The sequence below is a fragment of the Jaculus jaculus genome, chromosome 6 (genome assembly GCF_020740685.1).
Source record: "Jaculus jaculus isolate mJacJac1 chromosome 6, mJacJac1.mat.Y.cur, whole genome shotgun sequence".
In the NCBI taxonomy this organism is placed as follows: domain Eukaryota; kingdom Metazoa; phylum Chordata; class Mammalia; order Rodentia; family Dipodidae; genus Jaculus; species Jaculus jaculus.
The window spans coordinates 149401945-149412322 of NC_059107.1; positions in this window are offsets into that span (position 1 = coordinate 149401945).

Genomic DNA, 10378 nt, shown 5'->3' on the forward strand with positions numbered 1-10378 from the left:
TGTGCCCTGAAGGCAAGGATAGAAAGTAGGTCAAGTAGTCACTGATAAAAACTTTATCTTGACAGTTTTAGATCATGGGAGATTAATGTTGGCCTCTTCATACTCTGATAAAGGATTGGTTGCTATTTCCTTCACATTCAATTGAATAGAGAGGTCAGACTTCAAAAGGTACTCTAGCTGTTTCTTTCCTTCCTTGAACTCATTTGTTTGTACAAACTGTTTGAAATTACTGCTTCAGGTAAAAAGAAATATGGGCTGGGAGCACAGCTCAATAGTAGAGTGCTTGCCTAGCATGCATGAGGCCTGCGTTCAATCCCCAGGACTGCAAAAACAAAACAAATAAGGAGGGATGAAAAGATGTCTCGGCACTTCAGAGTAATTCCTGTGCAAGCAGGAGGGCCTGAGGAGGCCTGAGAGATCCTTCAGACCCCCTTAAACAGCTGGGCATGGCTATACATACCTGTAACCTGTAGGAAAGCTAAGACTAGAAAATAAGTGGAGCTCACAAGCAAAGCAAAACAAAACAAGCAAGCAAGCAAACAAAAACATGCTCCAGGATCAGTAAGAGACTCTGGTTCAAATGTAAAAACGGGCAGAAGAGCAATGGAGTGGGACACATAACATCCTGCTTAGCCAATGATGGCAAGCCTATGAGGCACATCATGGGCACATACACATGCACCTACCACACCAACACACATATTCACACACACATTACACACACACACACACACGCACGCACGCACATGGAAGAGAGAGAGAAGAGAAATGTACCTTTCACAGCGAGAGGACTATCCTCTCCGAAAGCAGGCAACACTGCCTAGACTATAAGATGGGAAACTGCTTCCACACAGAGGCCAAACTTAGTGACTCACTTATTTGAAGATTTTTTAAATTTCTTTTCTTAAATGCCATGCTATGTTCTGGGGTCACATGAAAAAAAAATGTTAACTCGGTAAGTCTACCATCTGATAGAAGACATGCATGTTCTTTTATTATAACCCAGCCATTGCAGACGACAAGAGTCCAAGGGTTAGCTTTGGGTTGCTATACTCTGTGTTTTAAAAATTATATCCTTGCCATTTCACCAACCTTCTTTTTTTTAAAAAAAAAAATTTCCAAGCAGAGAGAGACAGAGGGAATGGGTACTCTAGGGTCTCCCGCAACTGCAAATGAACTCCAGAGGCATGCACCACTTTGTGCATCTGGCTTTATGTGGGTACTGCCAACTCAAACCCAGGCTATTGAGCTTTGTAAGCAAGCTCCTTTAATTGCTGAGCCACCTCTCCAACCCCATCAGTCTTCTCTTAACTCCTCATCAGTAATAAGGCTGGTGCTCTTAGTTCTGCTGATAATCTTGGGTGTTCTGCTCCAAAGCAAAGCACATGCTCACTGCTAGTCTCCTCACTGGCTCTACTGTCTATCTACATTGGATCTAGGCAGGAAAGGGTAATTGCTCTCTGATGATTTATAAGTACTCGAGTCTTTATAAAGGTAGATACTCGATGCTTACTAAAAGATAATGCTAAAAGAAATGTGGTAGCATAAGATGGAAAGCTTGTGGCCAGCCTGAGATGCATAGTGAGACTCTGCCTTAAAAAAATGTACCTTTGGAGCTGGAGAGATGACTTGGCAGTTGAGGTGCTTGCCTGTGAAGTCTAAGAACCCATGTTCAATTCTCCAGATCCCATGTAAGCCAGACACACAAGTGAGGCAAGTGCAAGGTTGCACATGCCCACTAGGTGGTGCAAGCATGCACTTCTAGACACTTTATCTAGCTTGTACCCATATACACTCACTCAGTCTCCACTGTCTGACTACTCATTTTAGGGGTTAGTTGTACTATACCTTAATAATTTGTGAATGTCTGATAGACATGTCTTTCTCAAGAATGTACATTCCTTAAGGTTAAGATATCTGTTCTGCTTTAGGGAAAGGAGGCACTGCCTTGGATGTAGTGAAGACCAACTTCTGGAACTTTCCTACCTAGAAGTGGACAAACTGGTTTCAAGAGCAGAGCCTGTGGGGTGGGGGGACAGCTAACTCCTAGTACCCCTGATCCCAGAAGTGGCCTAGCTGCCTCTAGTAGCAGCCTGTGGAACAAGGAAACCATAGAGAGGTTTAGTTTAAGCTGTATCAGCTGTCACCTCTGCTCTCAGGTTGCTCTATCTGTGACTTCCTCCACAGTTAGGTACTCATTGGCACTTTTAATGGACAGCCAATATACATATGTGTGTATGTATGTATGTATATACACACACACACACACACACACACATACATGAACAAGTAGTTTACTGTATGAGCAAAGGGTATGGAACTTTCAACTTTGGACAGTCTTTAAACATTTGTTAAAGGAAGGGATTTAGGAGTATGACCCGCTGGGCTCTGCTGATTCAGAACACACGCACACTCTGATCACAGAGCAGTCATGCTAAGCCTGCCTGTTACCTTCAACAGATCTGTTACTGACCTCATTTTCTTCAACAGTATTATCAGCACCTCTTGCACATGTATGTTTGATCTGAACCAAGAGTCCAACCAGGCCTCTGAGGGAAGGAGCATATCCTAGGATCAGTCAGCAGCTCTAAACACTGCTTGTTGATATTGGTCGCCAGTGCTGTTCAGGCCAAGGGCACAACACGGCAGAGGAACCAGTCCCGCTGTTTGAAGCGGGTGGATTACACAGTTGTGAGATCAACTTGAAAGCACGTTACAAGTAAGGGAGATAGCATCTCACAGCAGTACCAGCACAAAGCTGTTTGTAAGGGCCCTAGGAAATATTCCCAGTTCTTTCCCATAGTTCATCCCCACGGTTTGTTCTTACAGTTCCTCATCACAGCTGTCCTGCATCTTCGAGAGCTAGATACTATATGATTTGATATATATGACACTCTGGAAAAAGCAAAAACCATAAAGAGAGAAAACATCGTTTGTTACCTAAGAAGTAGGAGAGGTTGACTCAAGAGGTAAGTAACAGCCTATGTTTTGGTTAGACTTTCCTGGTTCAAAGAAATACAGTTACACTTTAAGTAATGAGGGAGGCCACTGGAAAAGAAAAGAATCCAGACAAAGCCAATCAGCCTGCGGGAAGAGCGGGACCTGCAGCAGAGCTGGGCTGTAGCATATCCTCTAGAAAGGAGCACGAGGGGTTGAAACTGAACTCAAACAGGGTTATTCACATGACTCAACTGGTTTCTGTAGAAGGCAGGGTATCTGAGAGCAGAAAGTAGCCACTGGTGGTCAAATGTGGTAAGTAGATATACAAAACCCTAAGGGTAAACTGAGCACCTTTAAGGTTGGTGTTACTGAAACTCCTGTGGAGTGTTGTCCCCTGGGAGCATAAGGAGCTGTGCACTTTTAGATTAGCCTTCATATCCATGGTGTTGAAAGGCCCCAACAAATTCCAACTCTTCCCCCCACCCCATTTCAACCTTTTTCTTTCTTTCTTTTTTTCTTTAATATTTATTTATTTATTTGAGAGCGACAGACACAGAGAGAAAGACAGATAGAGGGAGAGAGAGAGAATGGGCGCACCAGGGCTTCCAGCCTCTGCAAACGAACTCCAGACGCATGCGCCCCCTTGTGCATCTGGCTAATGTGGGACCTGGGGAACCAAGCCTCGAACCGGGATCCTTAGGCTTCACAGGCAAGCGCTTAACCGCTAAGCCATCTCTCCAGCCCTCTTTCTTTCTTTTTTTAAGTTGGGCGTACTGAAGCATAATTTACAAACAGTAACTTGTCCTTTTTAGTATAGCTTTAACAGATACGTACACTGCACATCACAGTCAAGAAACAGAACATGAGCTGGGCATGGTGGTTCACGCCTTTAATCCCAGCACTTGGGAGGCAGAGGTAGGTGGATCACCATGAGTTCGAGGCCACCCTGAGACTACAGAGTGAATTCCAGGTCAGCCTGGACTAGAGCAAGACCCTACCTCGACCAAAAAAAAAAGGAAGAAAAGAAAAAAGAAAGCAAGAAAGAAAAGAAAAGAAAAGAAAAGAAACAGAACATGTTCACTGCCTCCCAAAATTTCCCCAAGCCCCTTGAGGCAACCTCTCCTACTTCTTAGGCAACTAATGACATCTTCTTTCCTTAAGGTTTTTGCTTTTTCCAGAGTATCATATATATTGAATCATATGGTATGGAGACTTTTTAGTCTTGAATCTTTTACTTAGAATAACACATTTGAGGGCTGGAGAGATGGCTCAGTGGTTAAGGTGCTTGGTGGCAAAGCCAAAGGACCCAGGTTCGGTTCCTCTGTACCCATGTAAAGCCAGACACGCAAGATAGCACATGAGTCTGGAGTTTGTTTGCAATTGCTGGAGGCCTTGATGCACCCATTCTCTCTCTTTCACACTCTCTCTGCATCTTTCATTTTCTCTCAAATAAAAAAAAAGAATTGTATATTTGATATTTATTTATGTTGTATAATTTTCCTTTTATTACTGGGAAGATTCCACTGTGCATATGTATCAACATCTGTTTATACTGTCACTAATTAGAGGACACTTAAGGGTGTTCCTATTATTGTAAAATGTATGTCTGTGTTTTTGTATGCATAACTTTCCTCATGGATAAATATCTAGGGTTACATGGCATTATGGGTTGAGAATAAAATGTTTCCCACAGACTTGTGTGTTTGAACACTTGGTCCCTTGCTAGTAACTAGGAACCTCTAAGAGGCGGAGCCTTGCTAGAGGAAGTGGGTCACTAGTGGTTGGGCCTTGGAATTTTATAGCCTGGCCCCACCTCCTGTTAGCCCTCTGCTTCCTGAGTATGAGTAAAAGGTGACTAGCCAGCCTACCTTCCTGCTGCCATACCTTCTCCATACACCACAACAATCTGTACCCTTGCAACTATAAGCTGAAATAAACCTTTTCCACCCTAAAGCTACTTCTTGTCAGATATTTTGTCCCAGCATCACACAATGTAACTAGCACAGAAAATTGGTACTGGTAGTGGGGCTGTTGCTGTTTGCAGGAGGAATGTGACAGAGTTTGGAACTTCGGACTAGAAAAGTCTGTGAATGCTCTAAGCAGGATTATAGGCCTGCGCTACCATACCCAGCTCACTGTGTGTAATCCACAAAACAGGAAAGAAACCTAAATCTGGTGCGACAATTCTATAGCTGCTGATGAGGAGGTGGGTTAATTTCTTTGGTAGGAAAGGCCTATTTAGTATTGTTATGAGGTTGCTCTGTTCTTGGCCCCTCAAAGTGAAGAATTCAGTCAAGAGACACATATGGATTAAGCAGTTTAATTAACAAAGCAAGTGGGCTTACCTTGTGGGAAGAGACAAGTGTGTTAACCTGTCTGTGTTTATGTGTGTGCGTGTGTGTGTGTGCGCGTGTGCACGTGCACATATGTGTGGGGACCAGAAGTTGACACTGGGTGTCTCTTTAGTTGCTGTCCACCTTATTTTCTGAGACAGGCTCTCACACTAAACCCAAAGATCACTGATTCAGCAAGGCTAGCTAGCCAGAAAGTCCCATGAATCCTCCTGTCTCTGCCTCCCCAGCGTGTATTACAGGCATGCCTTGCCTAGCTTTTATGTGGGTGCTAGGAATCTGAACTCAGGCCTTTGTCCTTGGGCAGAAAGCACTTTACTCACTGAATCATCTTGCCAGCCTCATGTTGTAGATTTTATGAATAATAATGAGAGGTGAGTGGCATGTTATGAGGTAAAATAATCCTTTTCCCTCTCAAATCACGGTGGACCGGGTCTCCCATTAGGATATTTCTCCCCATGATCCTTTAGAAAAGGCTACCAAGGGGAGGGGCAATGCAGTGCACAGGTCTGGAAAATGCTTTGTCCCCTTAGTTTCTGGTGCAGAGGGAACACACTATGTGCAACCTTAAGGATGTTTAGTACAAAGGGGCGTTGTCAGGAGGCACACTACCAAAATGCAGCTGTTTTCTTGGTTACCTCATATCTGATGCCATATGAAACTGCTTAAGCTCCATGGTCGATCTTGTGGCCATCTGTCAGTTAAGGGCATTCTTTTACATTTAAAATTGAGGCTTTGTCGTGAGAGCTGTTTATAATGGCTTGTCAGGCTGCACAAACAGGAACAGGGCTTGGGCTGTCTTCTGGGACCCCTTCTCCCCAGGTCCATTGCTCATGTCTATATTCTACTAGTAGCAGGCTTTTTATTCTATAAAAATGGGTGGTATAGAATTGGACAATCCAGAAAGAACACGTGGCTGAGCAAGTTCACAGCAAGGAAAGACACTCAACCAAGGTGAACTAGCGGGCATCTCAGTAACAGGGTGTTAAGAGGACTTATGTTAAGATTTGGGTTTGAATTAGGTGGGATTGTTTTGTGGGGGGCTGTGTGTATATGTGTGTGTATACATGTTTGTGTGCTGTATGTGTGACACTTGCACCTGTGCATGATGTGTGTATGGAGGCCAGAGGTTGATGTCAGGTGTTTTCCTCAATTGCTTTCTACCTTATATTTTGAGATAGGGTCTCTCACTGAACCTGGATCTCAACACTCTGGTAGACTAGCTATTTGGTGAGAGATTACAGGTGTGTCCACCACACCTGCCTTTTACATGGGTGTTGGGGATCTGAACTCAGGTCCTCATGCAAGTGCTTTACAGACTGAGCTGTCTTCCAGACCCCTATATTTGGTATTTTGATGGAGGGTGTAAGGATGTAGAACTTTGTTTCATGATCTATATCCGACACTGAGAAGTATGGGCATTTAAAAAAAATTTTATTTGTGTGAGAGACAGAGAGAATGGGTTCCCCTTGGCCTCTAGACACTGCAAACGAACTCCAGACTCATGGATCACCTTGTGCATCTGGCTTACATGGGTCCTGGGTCCTGGGGAATTGAACCTGGGTCCTTTCACTTGTGGGCAAGTGCCTTAACTGCTAAGCCATCTCTCCAGCTCTTAAAGTTTTTTTTTTTCTTAAATTTTTATTTAGCATGGGCAATTTTATGGTTGGATATCTTGATAAATTTTACCTAGAAAGGAGGAAGGCTAGAATGAGTAAAACATGTGACAAAGTCATAACCACTTATTAGGTTGGAATTTTCTCTTGTGCATTCTATTTGGTAACCCAGACAATATTCATGGTTTGTATTTAAACAAGACTACAAGGCAGTCTTTTGTGTGGACCATCATTGCTTGTGGAATGACCTTGTCTTGTGTTGATTTTCTCTGGTCATTTTTGTTTATCGGAATACCAAAGCCTAGGCCTAGCTGTGTCCTGTCAGCTCCGACCAACCCTACAACTTCCTGACCACACTGGACCATTACTGGCCGTCTTGCTTATAACAAGGTAAAGTTTGGGGGGGGGGTGGGGAAGGGTGGTTCACACCTGTAATTCTAGAGCTCTAAAGGCTGACAGAGAACTGAGAGTTTGAGGCCAGCTTGGGCTACATAGTGAGTACAAGGCCATTCTGGGCTATATAGTAAGACCTAGTCTCTAAATAAATGAATAAAGCTCAGTATGGTGGTGTATACCTTTAGTCCCAGCACTCAGGAGGTTATGGTAAGAGGATCATCATAAGCTTGAGGCCAGCCTGGGATTACAGAGTGAGTTTCAGGTCAGCCTGGTTCAGGGTGAGACTGGGCCTTTATGCTGCCTGTGGTGATGCACGTCTTTAATCCTAGCACCAGGGAAGCAGAGGTAGGAGGATCGCTGTGAGTTCAAGGCCACCCTGAGACTACATAGTGAATTCCAGGTCAGCCTGGGCTAGAGCAGCACCCTACCAGAAAAAAAAAAATTGAGTTTGGAAGATGGCTAGGTCAGCCTGGGCTAGAGTGAGACCCTGCCTCAAAAAAGAAAGAAAGAAAGAAAGAAAGAAAGAAAGAAAGAAAGAAAGAAAGAAAGAAGAAAGAAAGAAGAAGAAGGAAGAAGAAGAAGAAGGAAGAAGGAAGAAGAAGAAGGAAGAAGAAGAAAGAAAGAAAGAGGGAAGGAAGGAAAGAAAGAGGGAGGAAGGGAGGGACTAAATCCTCAGAGTATAGCAGCTGAGATAGGAGCCTAGTTTTCAACAATTGTGAGACTTTCTCCATGCCTCAGTTTCCTTGCAAGAATATAACAGTGTCTGCCTCATTACTAAGAAAATGAAATGACACAAGTAGCTCATGTCAAATAAACTATAGTTAAATTACAATGGATATTGAGTCAAGGAAAGGAAAACCAAGGAACAATCCAGTTGATTGTGCCAAGAGAGTCGATGAACAGTAAGAATGTGGGGCCAAGAAAGCATTACTGTTTACACTGTATCGTAACCTATATAAAGCTGTTCAATTGTCCAACTTTGTTTCAAAAAAGCTAGAAGAATGTATTATAGTCATGAATTCATGGTGAACATAGGAAAATGTGTGGTTCTACCCATGTGATTTGCCATCTAAATCCACAAAAACACTGAGAAACATGGTGACAACTCACTGATGAAAATTATTTGTACATATGTCAGGAGATAAATTTATATATTGGGTAGAAAGAAGATTGGAATGCCCTTTCAACGGTAGTGTGCTATCAGCATATCAATAATTTATGTCTTGCTTTAATATTTCAGGCTATGGCTTGCTTCTTTCTGGTCTTTTTTGAGGGGGAGGAGAACTGAGGTAGGATCTTGCTCTAGGCCAGTCTGACCTGGAATTAGTCCCAGGCTGGCCTAGAACTCACAGTGATCCTCCTACCTCAGCCTCCCAAGTGCTGGGATTGAAGGCATGTGCCACTATGCCCAGCTGATCTTAACTTTTTGAACTACCAATGTTGTTAAGAAAAGGCTCAGTGGTTTGATTCCTCAGCACCCATGCAAAGCCAGATGCACAATGGGCACATGCATCTGGAGTTCCTTTGCAGTGGTTGGAGACCTTGATGTGCCAATTCTCTCTGTCATTATTCTATCTATCTCTGCTTGCAAATAAATAAAAGTATTAAAAAATAGGTCAGATGTGGTGGTATAAGTTATTATTCCCAGAAGACAGGAGGCAGAGGTAGGAGGATCACTGTGAGTTCAAGGTCAGCTTGAGTCTACAAAGTGAATTTCTAGGTCAGCCTGGGCCACAGTGAGACCCTACCTTGAAAAAAAGACAAAAAAGAAATGTCATTTCTAATTTCTCTAGTGTTTCAATTTTTAATTTCTCCAATGACTCTGTGTAAACTAATTAGAGAAAGCCACTTAAGAGAGTGGATAATTGATATATGCTGTACTAAAAATTTGCTCTTTTTTTAAAAATAAAAATGGTGTGGCCTTGGGCATGCTAGGCAGGTGCTCTACAGCTGAACTATATCTCCAACCAGTAACTATTTTATTAAAAGAAAGTTATTGCCAGGAGGCGTTAAGAATTCATTATTTGAAGACATTACAGTTGTTCACAGATTAGAAATAAATCTAGAAATAAAGTTAATTGTGATGATTTAAGGAGATATGACAGAGTAAGAATCAAGAACTAAGTGGGGTCGAGCCTATAAAATGAACATGGGCCTGACTTCACTGAGGCTCCTTTATTGCATTCAAGGTACCCTAAATCCAGACAGCAGCCTCCTATAAAGTTATTCAGTCAAGACCTTCAAGTTTATTCTCATTTTAGACCCAGGAATAGGTGAAGACTGAATGGAACTATTCATATTTATAGATAATAAAAACTTACCAAAAAAAAAAGACAAGACAATATGAAACAATCAAGGTCAAATTAACAAGAAATACATGCCTACCTATTTTGCAGTTCAGAAAGTTCTGGTGAACTTATAACCTCCCCAAAAAGCTTCCCTACATCTGGTTGGTTTATGAAGTAGATTCAAACTAACACTTTGAATTGTCTTAACAACTAAAAAAATCCTGATTCTGCAGTAAAGGTGCTTGCCAGAAAAACCTAACCTGATTTTAATTCCCCTGTATCCATGTAAAGGCAATGCACAAAGTAGTGCATGCATCTGGAATTCATTTGCAGAGCCTGGAGGCTCTACTGTGCTCATTCTCTCACTCTTCTCTCTCTGCTTGCAAATAAAAACATAAATATGTTTTAAAAATCAATAATCTCCCACGAATGGGTATAGCTTTATAAGTGAAACAATTAGAAAGTATAATTTTGCACTCAACCTTTTTGCCTAGAGTCAGCCATGAAAGGCCACCTATTGAAGATATTAAGGACAGAGGCTTCTGTGAAAACAAAGTACACCATAAATACAATTCACAGACCCTCCTAATTATCTACCTATATTTAAAATAAGATCAATTATCTCCTTTAAATTCCATAAAACTACAATATCTTGAAAATCTAAGTGGATTTAACTCAGTAACAATAACTGGGCTGAAGGCCATAAACTCTATTTAGTCTACTCTGCTTAAGAAACTGGAGCAGAGTTGGCTTCCTTCAGGATAGTTTCTTTGGTTAGCATACCCTT